General features: G+C 40.3%; 2 protein-coding genes across 6 annotated transcripts in view; one reads left to right on the top strand and one right to left on the bottom strand.

The window, feature by feature from the left end:
- LOC114351977 (uncharacterized) overlaps positions 1–3346 on the bottom strand; it is a 54665-nt gene extending 51319 nt beyond the window's left edge. For both annotated transcript variants that reach the window (XM_028303375.1, XM_028303374.1), the window contains exon 1: positions 3178–3346. The gene's annotated coding sequence lies outside the window, so the exon portion shown is untranslated. The remainder of the gene's footprint in view (positions 1–3177) is intronic.
- Positions 1–16509, top strand: part of PAPLA1 (Phosphatidic Acid Phospholipase A1) — a 131086-nt gene that overhangs the window by 55661 nt on the left and 58916 nt on the right. The window lies entirely within an intron of this gene.

A 16509-nucleotide genomic window follows, 5' to 3' on the forward strand; every position in this document is an offset into this window, starting at 1 on the left:
ACTATACATAAACACGTCAGATTTCAAAAAGGTGCGAGTTGATGACATAAAAAACAGAAGGTGCCAACTCGCATCTTTAGAGGTGCGAGATGACGAATAACTCGAATGAATTTCATCCCCACTCCTGTGTTTTTTTGACTTGACTCGGCTAATTTCCGCATAGTGTAAATCCGCCATTAGAGTCTTCCAGCGACTTGGCCCATTTTTAGCTTGATCCTCGGGCCAAATTCTTGTCACTATTGTCAGGCCTGGCTCACTCCGCGCGGTACATCCGATAATTACTAACAGCGAAGCGCCCCGCCGGCGGGTATTATATCAGTCGAGTGTCACGCGCGCGCCCGTCAGGACGCTGGCGTGCGTTGTAGTACCTAATTCTATGATCGAGGTATTATATAAAAATGGACATAAAGAGAAAGAAATATTGTGCGGCGTTCGGGTGTTTAAATTCGAAAAGAAATCTACTGGATTTATCTTTTTTTTCGCTTCCCAAAGATGCTGAAAGGCATGTTGGCCATGTAGGTAATCAATAATTCTTAGGATAGTATAGGAACCTAACCTACCATGACTACTGCTCAGAATGCGTTCGTTCGTTTCGTCGACGTCCACTGCTGAACAAAGGCCTCTCCCAAGGTTTTCCATAATGAATGCGTACTTACATACATACGTGTCATGAGGTACGTACCTCATGACATATAAGTAGATTAATTATTTTTTTCACTAGACAGCAACCCTAACAGCGTAAGAAGAGTTCAGAGGCACGCGATGGAAAGAGACAAAACTTGTAGGTGAATAAAATTGAATTCCACTGTATCGCGTCGTAGCAAGACTCGCATTTATTTAAATCGTCTTGCGGAGTAATCCTTCTGTACCTGTACTATTACTTATTCTGTGCTATTGTCATCATCATCATCAGGTCATTTAGTCTCCACTCCAGGAGCACGACCCTCTAATGTACCAGAGGCAAATGGAGGATTTGTCCTACACTCCCCACGCTGGCCAGACCGGTTGGGGAGTAAACAAAATAAACAAGCGATTATTTTTATCGATTTACAATTCATTCATAATCATTATTCTTGACATAAACCACGTGTGACATTGACACTTGTGTCGTAGTGTGGTGTGACATTAGAATTATCATAATTATGTTGAAGCGTTGTTAGTTTGTGCTATTATGTTTTATTACTGTAGACAACGCCGGTGTGTATTTAAAGTTGAACTCGCGTTTAGGTCTAGGGTTCAAGAGTGTTCAATGCTTTACGTAAGCCTATGCTGCCACTTATTGAGATCGTCAGTCCATCAAGTAGTCGGGCATCTTACGCTACAAGTTTCGGTCCTGCCGGCCCACTGCCACTTGAGCTTATCGTTCGTTTCAGCCAAATGACGTCCACTGCTGGACAAAGGCTTCCCCCAAGAATTTCCATAACGACCGGTCCTGGGCTTATACAGGTTGTCCCAAAAAGTAGTGTCATGCCGAAGCCCAGTGGTAGAGCATCACTAGAGCTACCCGAATCACCCCCATGTATGTTCCGCGATTTTTGATAGTTTTTGGCTCTGGGCTTCGGCTTGATACTATTTTTTGGGACAACCTGTATTTACATACATATTATTATGCTTTTGGACTATGTTTTCTGTTGATTGACCTCTTTTCAGGTTATTATCCTCTATCATCTCAGGTCATTTAGTCTCCACTGCTGGAGGACAACCCTCATGTGCCAGAGGCAAATGGAGGATTTGGTATTAACTCCCCTTGCTGGCCAGAAGGTTTGGGGATTGGGGAGGCTATAGATCCTCTAAAATCTCACTTATTGGCCCGAAGCAGTGGTAGGATTAAGTTACACTACTAGGACATGTATGGGGTATACAAATTCATGAAGTATCCTGAAGTTAAAGGACATTTAGGTTAAAGGTAATGGCACTGTAAAAAAGCCTATTTATTTACCTAAAATAATTGGCTTTTGTGCTAGTTTTAACGAGATCACAAGCATCGCGACCTTCCCTTAGTCCGCCGAGTGACGTGTAGTTAGTGTTAAAAATTTTAATAATTTGTAACATTCATAATAACTCAATTCAAAATTTTTGGCGGAAATATCGTAATGTAGACGTAAATAAAATATTTTATTCACTTCTCGTATATTTCCGGATGTATGTTGAAATGTTTTACGATTTGTTGTAAATATTACGATTTGTTACTGTTCTTACAAAAGAACAAATAGTTGCCTTCGGTTTTGGTTGCTTAATGATGGATTTTTTAATGAAAATTATACTTGCAAATGGTATACTGTTGAAACATTGTTTAAATAAGTTTAAAAAAATACTCTAATCGTAAATCCGCCACTGACAGATATGTTCTATGGAGAGAACCAGTCAAGAAAATGCTTAATCACTGCATAGAGAACTTTGATTTAAAACTACAAGAATGGTTTCATACGCAATATAACCATTTTTAAAATAACTTGAAAAAATCGAACTGTCTAAGGTGGGAATCTAGAGGCGACCTTAACGCCAGAAAAATTGTAATAACAATGTAAATAACCATTATTTTAATAGACTTGGTTTGTGTATTTAAATATTGTGTTTTAGAAAATTCAAGTTTTTTTTTGTGTTAAGCTTCTCAGTTTAATATTTTTATTTTCAGTTGGAACTTATTGGTTGTATTAATCAAATGATAGAGTCAATAAACTCAGCCAGAGAGGAAAAATCTGTGTTGTGATAAAACAACAAACATCATTTGGTATTTCGAATCAATATCGATGAAATCTGATATTAAAATGTAATTTAAAACACAAAAACAACGTATTAATGCAATCGGATGCTAAAATATTTAGAGACGAAAACAACGACGTTCAATCTCGCGAAAGCTTTTTATTTACTTTTTGTGATTATTCGATTAGAATGAATTAGAATTTATTTTCCTATCTCTATTAAATCAAATCAAAAGTAGAGTCCCTTACTGCATCTTTTTAAAATCTCATCACCAAAGCGCAACATAAAACGCGTGAACTTATATTATACCATTAAGTCTTGAATTACCAACTTATTTCAAGTCCCCAACGAGGTTTTAACAACTTATACCTTTAAAAAACACATTTCTTTAACGCGATAAGTGTCCTGAGCGGATTTTTCCTTCAATACAAAGGTGACTTTAAACCTGCTCTTTTTAAAGCTCACCAAACTTACTTTGAGCTTCCAATTATGTAAATCACAGCACGACACTGTTAAGCAACGGTGTGTAAACACAAAAAATATTATCCAATCACTTGGCACGGGAAAAAAATCGCGATACTTGGCGCGGTGGGAGCGAGAACCGACGTGCGCTCGCTCTGAATTCTGAACGCGTACTGAGGCTTGCGCTTGCGCACCTGTCTTTTACACCGCTCAATGGCGGACGGCGTTATGCCACTGTGAGTAATTCTTATTTTTCGCTATCATTTTCCGGTTGAGTTTCTATTATCTTTAAAACTTGGGAAAACGTTTCCTGTTGAGTAAGTTCGGGATTAGGTCAGTAAGTCAAGAAAGCTTTTACACCTTTTAAATAAGATAACAAAATGAAAGTCGAAGTTTCGATGGCTTTTGGATAAGATAACAAATGAAATGAAAGTGTCGATGTGTTTTGGTAAGTTTTGCAATTGTTTTTCGTATTATTAATTCTTATTTGGAGGAATATTGAGATGAACAAACTCAAATCAAGCTGTATATTGACACAAATTAGCCCTCTTCTAATCTTAGCCTAGGTATTAAGTAAAGATTCAAGCTTTTAACTCAATGTTGACCTGTGATGATAGTCAAATTATTGTTTTCAACTAAGCAAAGGCTTGTATTCTTATGTGGATTCATAAATTTATTGATTGCAATGAAAATCACATTTGAAAAAGCGTAATTCTTAGGCTGTAACTTTAGGGTACTTAATTTTTTCTCCCTTCGTCATATTTCTGTTTCTTAGTTGTGCAATTTAACAAGTAAGTTTAGTGATTCAAAATCGTAAGTAAATAACTGAGCAAAGATTACATTCGCGTTAACTGTAACTACAAAGATAGCTAACTCGTTTGATGTCGCCGCTTCGTTGTTTTTAATCTTACGCGCATCCGTTTGGCGTAATTCATGAAATTACAACCTAGACAAAGTAATATTCGTGACAGTTATAATTCCGAAATCGCTTCGCTGAAGCGATCTCCAAAATTTAATGTGTTCTCAGCCTCAGTGTTATCATGCAGGCTTATACAGTATACATTATATCACTATTTTTTTTATTTCCTTTATTAAAATATAAAAAAAGAAATGGTAGAGTCGCTCTCACGTCAGCTAGTTTAAGCCTTCAAAGAAAGAAGTAGCCTCCAAAGGACTGCACATACAAACAAAAACAACACAATCATGCCTTATGGCATTAAGTACGCCTTATTTTCCAATTTATTTGGTATTAGAGTATAAATAAATAAATCATATTTTCTGGCTATATGGGTTGATAAATCTATAAAAACAAATTTAATAGACGCGAAAGTTTGAGAGGATTTGGATATGAAAATAAGTTAACAAAATCAAAAATAATTTGATTTTTTTTAATAGTAACACAAATTTTCCCGTTTCCAAATTAAATCTTGTACCAAAACCTTGTACATATCTGAGCGGTTTATCACCATTTCCTGTGATGAGCAAGCTTTTCCTATTGTTTCCTTAAGATATCATAGCGATGTCATAATGATAAAGTTTTGTCTAGTTCCAAATAGTCAACTTGATTCATAGATTACCTGAAATTTAATAACTACCTAGTCTGGTAATAAATTCACTCATCACAGTTGATTTTCAATAACATCATCATCAGTTTATGTGCGACCTAGAAAGTGAGCCCAATATTAGTCAAGGGAGTCTTACTTCACTTCATTATCATCATTATTTCAGCCATAGGACGTCCACTGCTGAACATAGGCCTCCCCCAATGCTTTCCATGTTGCCCAGGGGTAGCGGCCTGCGTCCAGCGCCTTCCTGCTACCTTTATGATGTCGTCGGTCCACCTTGTGGGTGGGACGTCCCGTGCTAGTCCGTGAAAGTCTTTACTTACCGTGTCCGTGTTTCTTTGTCCGTGGTTAATGTATCTCATTCCTAAATAAAAGGTATAATACCTTTTTAGTTATCTGTCTTCCCTTTGCAACGGAGTTAATTCGATGTTATATTTCGAACTTCGCCTACATTCATTTGATTAAATTAACAGTAAGTAAAAGGTATATCCTATACCCGGTTGGGTTTCATTGGAGGCCGAGCTGTAAATCCTGACTGTAGACGAGTTGCAGTGGTGGGAAAGAGAGGTAGGATTAGTCTCGTCTTACCACTTAATTAATTTGATAATCATTTCATATTGTTATGTTTCATCTCTGTCCATTGTGGTAATTTCATAATTAAATCCCATTCATCATCATTTATCACACAAGTAATTTTAAAGGTCAAAAGTCACGTACTATTTTTTTATCATTCGTCGTCAAATTGCTATCCAACACGATGTATTACATAACGGATATTGTTAGAAATAACATGACATTAAACTTAAGGCAGTATTCGTGAATATTTTCGCAACTGTGAAGCTTCTCCCGAATAAACGTTCGCCAAAGTTTCTAATGTTTCCATCCCTCTCACACAAAGATAGATGCCAGCAAGAGCGATAGTGATAGAAGACCAGAAACTACGTAAACGGCATTTCCTCAGTTCCATCCTCCATGAATCCATGATATTAGTTAAAAAATGCAATGGATTTGAATTTTCAGTAAATTGACTTAAAATATCTCATACCTATTGAATTCTACCATCGCTTTTGGGACAACATGTGGGTTAATTTTCGAAAGAAACAGCGCAAGTAACTTTGTCACTGTTTGTCAGCCTCTTTTTCAATAAGTTACAAAATAGGTAATGTACTTTTTTCACAATAAACAGAATAAAAATTGATTCAGTTGGAACTTCCAGAGATTAATTTACAAACTTTTTTTATACTATTAAACTAGATTAGTACACAGTATTAAGCCTTGATCACACGTACCGAGCAAACGGGCGAGACAGTGCTCTTGGCGCAGTAGGTACTCGGTGTGTATGAACATTACGCCGAGTGCTCGGCCGAGCGCTCGAGTATGTGACTCGCTCACCCAACTGTCTCGACCGTGTAAACATTTTACTGTCTCGCCCGTTTACTCGGTACGTGTGATCAAGGCTTTAGGAATACATTTTCGGCTAGATACCTCTTGGTGCCGTCCCGCATGAACCCAACCGTGCGTACTACAAATCCGATCTCCCTTTCTCTCTCCAACGGTCGTCTATCTCTCTCTATTGTCCGCTCACATTATAATAGTAAACAAAACATTTGTGCAACACGCTAATAGTGGTTTATGCAATTTGGCGTTTCGGCTGTCGGCCGGTGGCCGTGGTAGGAAAACCTGTTACTGGGTTCGAATCCCGCATTCCTGAATTGTGTATTGAATGACGTATTTTGCGTGATCTATTATGTAATGTGTTTTTTTGTTTTGTTCATTATCACACAAACTGGATGTGCTGTCGTCAATAAACTCAACGGAAAATTAAAATTCCAAAGATCCTTCTCTGGAATAAATTTCCGAGATTTTGATAAATTCTTTGATGAAAGTGGGAAACCGGGTACCCGGGTCTTACTATGAAGGTACTAAAATTTTCAAATACTTCATAAAGAAAGATCTACTTACTTAAATTACTGTATTTTATTGAAAAAGAGGCTGACAAAGGTCACTGAGTTAGTTCCGCCACTTCTCAGCACCAGCCCATATGTTGTCCCGAAGTGGTGGTAGGGCAAGCTATATTTGGGACGTGTATAAGCGCCCTGGAAAGGGCCTATGTACTGAATAAAATATCTGAATTTGACCAGTCAGCGTCATATACAGTGTGAGTCACGTTAAAGTGTACATATGAAAATAGATGAAACTAGACCTATTTTTATCGACAAAAAAGAGATCAAAAAATTTTTGAGATTTTTTTTAAATTTTTTATCGAATTTTTTTTCTTCCAATTACCTATTGTAAAGAAAACGTAATAACTTTTAAACTAAGCGGTATATCCTGATAAAATAAAAACAGTAATAATGCTAAATAACAGGCGATACTAAAAAAAACTACATAAAATACACAAAAAAGGCCAACAAATAATAAATAAAAAAAAATAAAACCGACTCCAAAAAACCTACACTAAAAAGTAGAAAAATAATTACTAATTTCCTACTTATTTATTAGGACGAATTAATATTTATGTAGGTATACCATGATTGATACTTCTGGAGTCGGTGCCAAGATTATGAAACATGTAAAGTTTACCTGCACCGACTCCAAAAGTATCAATCATGGTATATCTACATAAATATTAATTCGTCCTAATAAATAAGTAGGAAATTAGTAATTATTTTTCTACTTTTTAGTGTAGGTTTTTTGGAGTCGGTTTTATTTTTTTTTATAAAATTTTACTTATTTCTTGCTTTTTAGTTAACTAATTATTACCTTGATGTTACCACTGAAGGTAGGCAGTACATTGATATCCCTATCACAACGTTTGCAATGATTGTTTGAACTAAGCCTCTCCGGGCGCGCCATTCAACGCTTCGTTAACAACGAAAATGAAAATGGCTCTAGATTTGTAATTTTGATAAAGACAAGTTAGATTTCAAATAAAAACAAAAGATTTCGAAGTAAAATAAGCATTTTAGTTAAAATTAAAATTGTCTCTACCTGTAGCGGAGAATAATGTTGTGGCAGGCCTTTGTTCAAACGATCATAGCAAATGTTGTGATAGGGATAGAGACATGCGATTTTTGGTTTTACAAAGATAATACGATAGAGAATAATACAAAGTAATAAAAACCACCTGTTATAGGGGCATTTTTTTGAGAAATTTATCAAATAACCAAAAAAATACGAATTTTTAAGCAGATTTTTTTCAAAAAGTCTCATTTTTTATTATTTGTTAGCATTTTCTGGGTACTTTATGTATTTTTTCAGTATTGCCTGTTATTTAGCATTATGACTGTTTTTATTTTATCAGGATATACCGCTTAGTTTAAAAGTTATTACGTTTTCTTTACAATAAGTATTTGGAAGAAAAAAAAATCTATAAAAAATTAAAAAAAAATCTCAAAAAAATTTTGACCTCTTTTTTGTCGATAAAAATAGGTCTAGTCTTATCTATTTTCATATGTACACTTTAACGTGACTCACACTGTATAGTTCGTGACATCCAAAGTAGCCAAAAAGTTCGCAACACGGTTGTGTTGTGTTGTCAACTTTTTGGCCACGAACTATTTGACGCTGACTGTATACGCGAAAGTAGTTAGGATGGAGAGGTGTTTTGATACTTCAAGCAAAAACTACTGAACGGATTTTGATGAGTAAGCCCCGGTAATTCACAATCACACGTTTGTCGTTAATCGCTTTTTCTTCGCCGACATCCGCTAGTGAATATGCGTGAAATCACGCTTGTTCGTGGTAAAACCCTTTTGTTTGAGAATAGATTCTGTTTACTTTAAACTCCTCCTATGTTCTTCTGATTAATTTCGTTGCGGGTCCAATGAGAGTTCAACTTTCCCTTACACAAACTTGACCTTCACTGGTTGTGTTATTGGCGGTCAAGCTGTAGATCCTGGCTACACAGGAGTTGCAGCGGTGGGAACGAGGAAAGAATAGGTCCGTTTAGATTATTATTTCATTTTTGACGATCTCAGAACCAGAGGTCTCAGGTTCTAGGTTCGATTTCCAGTGGTGGCAACATTTTTGGCCAAACGGTTTGAGGCCTGATGCTCGCATATTTGTCCCTTAGTCGCTTTTACGACATCCACGGGAGGAACAGGAGTGATTCAATATACTAATGATAATGGTACTTAATACACCTCTCTTTCCTTGCACCACGTGCGACTCCTGTGTAGCCAGGATATACAGCTTGACCGCCAATAAAAACCCAACTATTGAAGGCCAAGTTTGTCCCGCAGCGAAATTAACCAGTAGAAAATAGGAGTTCGAAATCAATGATCTACTTCAATCCAGTGCAAAGCGGATGACAGATGACGTACAAAAGCTTAAATAAATGGATCATAAAGAAAAAGATATAAAATCTCCAAAACCCAACCAAACTCGTTTTACGGTCGCTCGTTGTATTTATTTTATAATATAAAATGTATTGGCCATGACCGTCACATACATCCTTAATGAGAAGGCCGGATTATTAATCTGGTTGTACACGTTAAATTAAAGCAAAGCTTAGATTAAAGACCGTTTCACGCTTGCCGCTTTGGATTTGCATGCTTGAAGGAGGACCAAAGTGACTGACATAGCCCGCAGAATCGCTAAAATCAAGTGGCAGTGGGCGGGGCACATAACTCGTAGAGCTGATGGCCGCTGGGGCAGAAAAGTTCTCGAGTGGCGACCACGAGCCGGAAGAAGTAGTGTGGGCAGGCGGTCCACTAGGTGGACTGATGCTCTGGTGAAGGTCGCGGGAGGTGCCTAGATGCGGGCGGCACAGGAGCGGTCGTTGTGGAAATCCTTGGGAGAGGCCTTTGTCCAGCAGTGGACGTCATTTGGCTGAATCGAACGAACACTGGCAGAATTCTGTGACCCCTCTCTTTATTTTACTAATCTGTTGTATCAGAAGTTCATCAGGTCTAATCCTACCTCTCCCAACATTGCAGCTTTTGTACATCCAGGATCTACAGCTTGGCCTCCAATGAAACCCAACCAGTAAAGGTTGAGTAGTAGAGGATTGCTTACTGTCTTGGAACCTGCAAAAAAATTAATCAGAAGAAGATACGAGGAGTTCGAAATTTAGTATCATTGACTCAACTCTACTTTTCTGCAAGACCACGCTTTCTCTAATTACCACACGCAAATGGAGGATTTGGTCTACACCAAGGATGTTATAACCGTAACCGAAACTATCGGATATCCGAAATAAAAAAATATCCGTAACCGTAACCGATTCAAAAGTTTCGGATAGTTTCAGATAAAGGCGGAGTCTAAATCTTAATATTTGTAACTTATCTGGCATCCCCTGGCACCATTCTGATATACCCACCTGTTTTACCTTCATCATAGGTACCGTCATAGTACATTAAGTGACTATTTGAGTAGCGCAGCATCTTGCTATGTGAATTTTACCCTTTTAAAATTCTAATATCCGTAACCGAAATTATCCGAAACTTTCGGATAATCTGAAATTATTTACTATCCGTAACCGAAACCGTTATAATATTATTATAATATCCGTAATGTATCCATAACCGAAACTTCATATCCATAACATCCCTGGCCTACACTCCCTACGCTGGCCAGATGGGTTGAGGCAGTAGGCCTGATTTTCGCATATTCGTCCTTTAGTCGCTTTTTTACGACATGCACGGCCAGAGTTAGGGGTGGTCCTATTATATTCTGCTGGAATCACACGGCTAGGTGCGGTAGATGTAATGTATTACTTGTGGATAGTATCACTTAGCAAACATAGCAAATGTGCACCACGCCGTACATAAAAGGTAGTCGGTCACGGGCATACAGATCGAATTAAGTTCAAGACGCACCGGTTTGCGGACGTAGCATTGTGCCAGTCCTGCCAATGTTATGCCAATATAGCACATGATATCTAGTCTAGCGCTTAAATCAGTCAGTACCTGAGGTATGGGAGAGGCACGGGAGGGTGTTTTTGAGACGTGTACGCAGAATTCCTCCTACTAAGTGGACCGACGATCTGGTGAAGGTCGCGGGAAGAGCCTGGATGTGGGCAGCGTTCGTTCGTTTCAGCCAAATGACGTCCACTGCTGGACAAAGGCCTCCCCCAAGGATTTCCATAACGACCGGTCCTTGGGGGAGGCCTTTGTCCAGCAGTGGACGTCATTTGGCTGAAACGAACGAACGCAGAAGTCGCTAGCACATCTAACTACACATTCTCGTTGCAAAATCGCCTTAAAACTGTATAAAATGCGCACACGCATATAAAGACAGCATATTTTCGTTGCAAACTCGACCTTACTCCAACTAAAAGAGGTGCATTATCCTTTTAACACGCTTTATACCAGCGCCTTGATGTCGATAGCACATCACACTTCCATTTTGTTGAAAAATCAACTTTAATCCAACTACATAAGGTACAATAACATGACATTGACGTAATAAAGTTCGTAATAGCATAAAAACTCGACTGCACATCAAACTTAGTTTCATAAATTTTCGTTGAAAAACCAACCTTACTGAGACTACATAAGGTGCATTATTCCAACACGCGTGTTACCGGCGCGAGCGCAGACTGCGCGTCGCGTAAGTCATGAGGTTTATGAACCTATGGACCAGGCTTCGAAAGCGAATTAACTACTATTAGAGGCCGGTAGATCTATTCTCGTAAATAAAACACTGAATACTCATCTTATACATTATATTGCCTTATTTTAGATACAATTCATCACTTAGCACAAAAGCGCGCGGAGTCATCTCTTCTTCTTCTTCTTCTTTTTTTATGGCCGGAGTCATCTCTGCGCGTCCCTCTATTCTGACGTTTGATTCTCGTGTGACATTGACAATACGTCAATGTCACTATGACAGCATCTCATTGGCCACAACGATATAGATGACCCACGCTGAACTGTCCCGCCAAACTCAATGACAGGGGGGCGCTACCATCGTTCAACTTTATGGTTTCCAATATGGCAAAAATCGGAACCAGCTCAACCAGCGATTCGGTATTGACGGTGGCGCCCCGCTGTCAATGTCATCGGTGGGACAGTTTAGTATTTTGGAACTATACCGTTATTTTAACGTTTTAGATTTTTCATAATTAACACTACATACTATCGAGTTAACTGCGCACCTGGCAGCTGTGACGTCACAGACGCTCTGGTACGGACGGGGCGAACGCGGGGACGTGTGCGGGTGAGTGCGAGGGAGAGTCGCATTCCAGCGAGGTGCACATTTAGCTCGATCGGGTTGTGCGTACAAAAAATTCGGAGCGAAGCGATTTCGATGTCGACTGTCACGTACCGACGGACGGAGATCAAAGTACCGACTCAGTAAACGACAACGACAGCCGTGTGGTGACGGCAGAGTAGAATACATTTGTCACCAACCCCTACTCTTCCCACGGGTGTCGTAAGAGGCGACTTAGGGACTACACATGAAACAGAGAACGGGCAGCAGCGCTCTCTGAAAAACATCAATCTTTTTTAAACTGCGATCTCCAACCCGCCTGCCAAGCGTGGGGATTATGGCAAATCCCTCCACTATAGTGGAGGAGGCTCATAGTCCAGCAGTGGACTGTAAAGGGCTGTTGATGATTGATGAAACGACAATTCGAATTCGTTCGATGCCAAGACTGAGTTTCTTCCACCACTTCTTCTCAGCACCGGTATGTTGTCCCAAAGTGGTGGTAGGGCAAGCTATGCATATTTAGGACGTGTATAACAGTGCACTGAAAAGGGTCTACTATACTAATAAAGAATTTGAATTTAATTCTCTTAATTTAATTTCTCTCGTGGTAAGCTAAATATGCTTGTATTACGAGTGGGTTCGCCTTCGCCACAACAGTCAAGCGGCGGGGATCGAACCCGCGTTCCTCGGATCACGAGTCGGCCAGTCTGACACCTTCAACATTTTTCAAAGCAACCTAGTTTCAGAATGTTCTCTAGGTGTGCCGCTCTACTAATAGGTGTATTTACCCAATTTACAGCATTCTGGGGTAATTGCTCATTACTCACACTTACAGTGTCAACACTGCGCCTTAGGGCTTGTCCTTTGCACAAACTTTGGGTTGGTGATGATAAGATTTTAAGTACATATATCGTAACTGTGTCGTGTGTTACCAGTGATGACATACGGCTCCGAAACATAGCCTCTCACCATAGGCTTCATAAAAAAACTCAAAATTGCACAGCGTGCTATGGAAAGGGCTATGCTCGGTGTTTCTTTACGAGATCAAATAAAAAATGAGGAGATCCGTAAACGAACTAAAGTCACTGACATATCCCGACGGATTAGCAAGCTCAAGTGGCAATGGGCAGGGCACATACCTAGTACGCATAACTGACGGCCGATGGGGCAGCAAGGTTCTGGAGTGGAGGCTACGTACCGGAAAACGCAGACTCCACCTACAAGGTGGACCGACGACCTGAAAAAGGTAGCAAGGCGCTGGATGCAGGCCGTTACCAACCGTACCGATGGAGCGTGCTATGCTCGGAGTTTCCCTGCGTGATCGAATCAGAAATGAGGAGATCCGTAGGAGAACCAGAGTGACTGACATAGCCCGCAGAATCGCTAAAATCAAGTGGCAGTGGGCGGGGCACATAGCTCGAAGAGCTGATGGCCGCTGGGGCAGGAAAGTTCTTGAGTGGCGACCACGAGCTGGAAGACGAAGCGTGGGCAGGCCTCCCACTAGGTGGACCGACGATCTGGTGAAGGTCGCGGGAGGTACCTGGATGCAAGCGGCGCAGGACCGGTCTTTGTGGAAATCCTTGGGGGAGGCCTTTGTCCAGCAGTGGACGTCTTTCGGCTGAAACGAACGAACGAACGAACGAACCAACCGTGCGATGTGGAAAGCATTGGGGGAGGCCTATGTTCAACAGTCCTAGCATAGGACGTCCACTGCTGAAATGATGATGATGATGATCGCAACTGATGTACCAACTCAGTCATAGACTTATGAGTGTGGCAGACCAAGAACTAACTCCCCATTATTGATGCTTACTGTCCGTAGTGTATCATCATCATCATCAGGTCATTTAGTCTAATGCAGGAGCATGACCCGCTAATTTACCAGAGGCAAAGGGAGGATTTGGCCTACACTCCCCACGCTGGCCAGACGGGTTGGGGAGGCCTGATGTTCGCATATTTGTCCCTTAGTCGCTTCAGACGGGTTGGAGAGGTCGTGGTTATTAACCTTAGTTTTGTCGCCTGTCTTGCTTTGCACTGGAGAGAAGTCAAACCCTAACTGCGACTCCTATACTGATTAATTTCGTTGCGGGTCCAATGACAGTTTAATTTCTCCCTGGACAAACTTGACCTTCACTGGTTGGATTATTGGCGGTCAAGCTGTAGATCCTGGCTACACAGGAGTTGCAGCGTTAGGAAAGTGTGGTGTAATAAGTCCCGAGTCCGTCGTCCGATTTCTACAGCAGATTTCTTGATCCGTATTTTGACGGAGTCGGATCGGATTCGGATCGAACTTAGTGTGAAAACGCTCTTTAAGGTGCTCAATTAAACTGGAGTTAGATCAATTTGTTGCAGTTTTTCCAAAGACAACGCGCCTATCTACCACCCACGTTAAGGGCAGTGGTTGCATAACTTTTACAACTTCACATTGTCACCTACTATTAAAGCGTATGAGATCTTGAGGTTCTATTTGCAAAAATGAACCTTGCTTCTCCCGTTTAAAATATGTCCACTGCTAGACAAAGATCTTCCCCAAGGATTTTTTTTTTAAATAAAGATTATTAGTAATTTGTTATTACACAAATTACTAATACTCCCGTTACGGGACTATTCCCACCTCTCGTTCCCACCGCTGCAACTCCTGTGTAGCCAGGATCTACAGCTTGACCGCCATGAAAACTCAACCAATGAAGGTCAAGTTTGTCCCGTTAGTCCCTCGTACTAAGCTAAATATGCTCGTATCACGAGTAAGCTCACCATAATAGTCGAGCGGCGGCGGGAACCGTACCCACGTTCCCCGGATCACGAGTCGGCCAGTCCGACCCCTTCACCGTTCGGCTATCGTGGCTTCAAATCGGCTATCGGGATATCCAAAACGTCCAGCTTAAAACTAGGAGCATGACACTACATTTATCACAGGCAAATGGAGGATTTGGTCTACACTCCCTACGCTGGCAGACGTGTTGGGGAGACCTGATGTTCGCATATTTGTCGCTTAGTCGCTTCTTACGATATTGCTCTACCGGGTCTACCAGAACCCAATGGCTCATCTTCATCATCATCATCGTCATTCAGCCACATGATGTCCACTGCTCAGTATTAGGCACAATTTTGCAACAAATAATTATTGATGTTTGGGAGTCGCTGGTCTGGGGCAGGTTATGATTCTGGCGCAGCCAGTCATTAGTGCCCAGGAAGTGGCTGTGTGTCGAGATTGACTGTACCACTTTCTACGTCTGAAGTACAGTCGGGCACAAAATGACAACCCTTTGTTGGTGACCACCTGTTGTTTTTATCCTTGAAAAAATTAACTTAGCGATCAGTAAGCATATTTTGGGACCTATTTATTTATTTTAATCTCGTGTAAAAGTTATGTCTTAAAGGTTATAACTCAGAACTGTAGAAGCGCTTTTTTAAAGTTTATTCACCAAAAATTAAGATTTTTTAACAAAAAAGCAAAGTAGATATTAAAACCTTTAACTATGGTAGGTTTAGTTGAAATTACCAGACATTTCTATTGGCAAAATGTCATAAATTACTACTTTATAAATTACACAATCTAAATTAGGGCATGAATATCGGAATCTCGGAATCTCGTAATATCGGAATCTCGGACTGCGAGATCCGATATTTCAATTCCGATATTGAGCGACCCAATATCGTAATATCGGAATCAGATAAAAGTTTTAATTGAGATTTTAAACAAAGCGTTTAAACTCGCCACAACCTGCCACAAAGCCCAAAGTACATGATTGGCAAAGACCAATGATTTTCTCATGTCTCTCACCATCACTTTTTGTTCTACTGCAAATATTTTAATATCTTTACTATGGTTAATTTAACTTGTTCTAAATCAATTTTAGCATTTGCCATAAGTACTTGGTCAACAAAGAACGACATCTCAACTCCCTTTCAATTAATTTTACTGGACATGGACCGTCAGTTCTGCGTACTATGTGCCCTGCCCATTGCTAGTTCAGCTTGCTAATCCGTCGGGCTATGTAAGCGACCTTAGTTAGTTTACGGAGCTCCTCATTTCTGATTAGGTCTCGTAAAGAAACACCAAGCTTATCCCTCTCCATAGCACGTTGTGCCCTATATTCAAAGGCCACGTTTTCGAGCCATATATCATCACTGGTAATACACACTAATTGAAGACTTTCGTCTTCGTATTCGACGATTTACCTCTTTCTCGAAATTGCATCTAACTACCTAGCTGATCGTTTGTCCGAGATAGACATACTTACTTGTTAACAATCTCGAGAATCGAGCTCCTAACCGAAACTCGGTAAGAAGCAATATGGACATTCGACATATTAAGCTTCGTTTTTTCCATATTCATCCGAAGGCCTACCTGTTGGGAAACTCGATTAAGGTCTTCGAGCATTGTGACAAGGCCTTCCAACGGTTCTGCCTTAGTACGCAAAACAGACGGACGATGAGGCAGCAAGGTTCTGAAGTGGAGGCCACGTACCGGAAAGCGCAACGTAGGACTAATAACCACAAGGTGGACCGACGACTTCATAAAGGTAACAGGAAGGCGCTGGATGCAGGCCGCCACCAACCGGCCATTGTGAAAATCAGCATCGGAGCCTGTGTTCAGCAGTGGACGTCCTATGGCTGA

This window comes from Ostrinia furnacalis, unplaced genomic scaffold (genome assembly GCF_004193835.3).
Source record: "Ostrinia furnacalis isolate ACB-3 unplaced genomic scaffold, ASM419383v2 OfSCF1233, whole genome shotgun sequence".
Classification (NCBI taxonomy): Eukaryota; Metazoa; Arthropoda; class Insecta; order Lepidoptera; family Crambidae; genus Ostrinia; species Ostrinia furnacalis.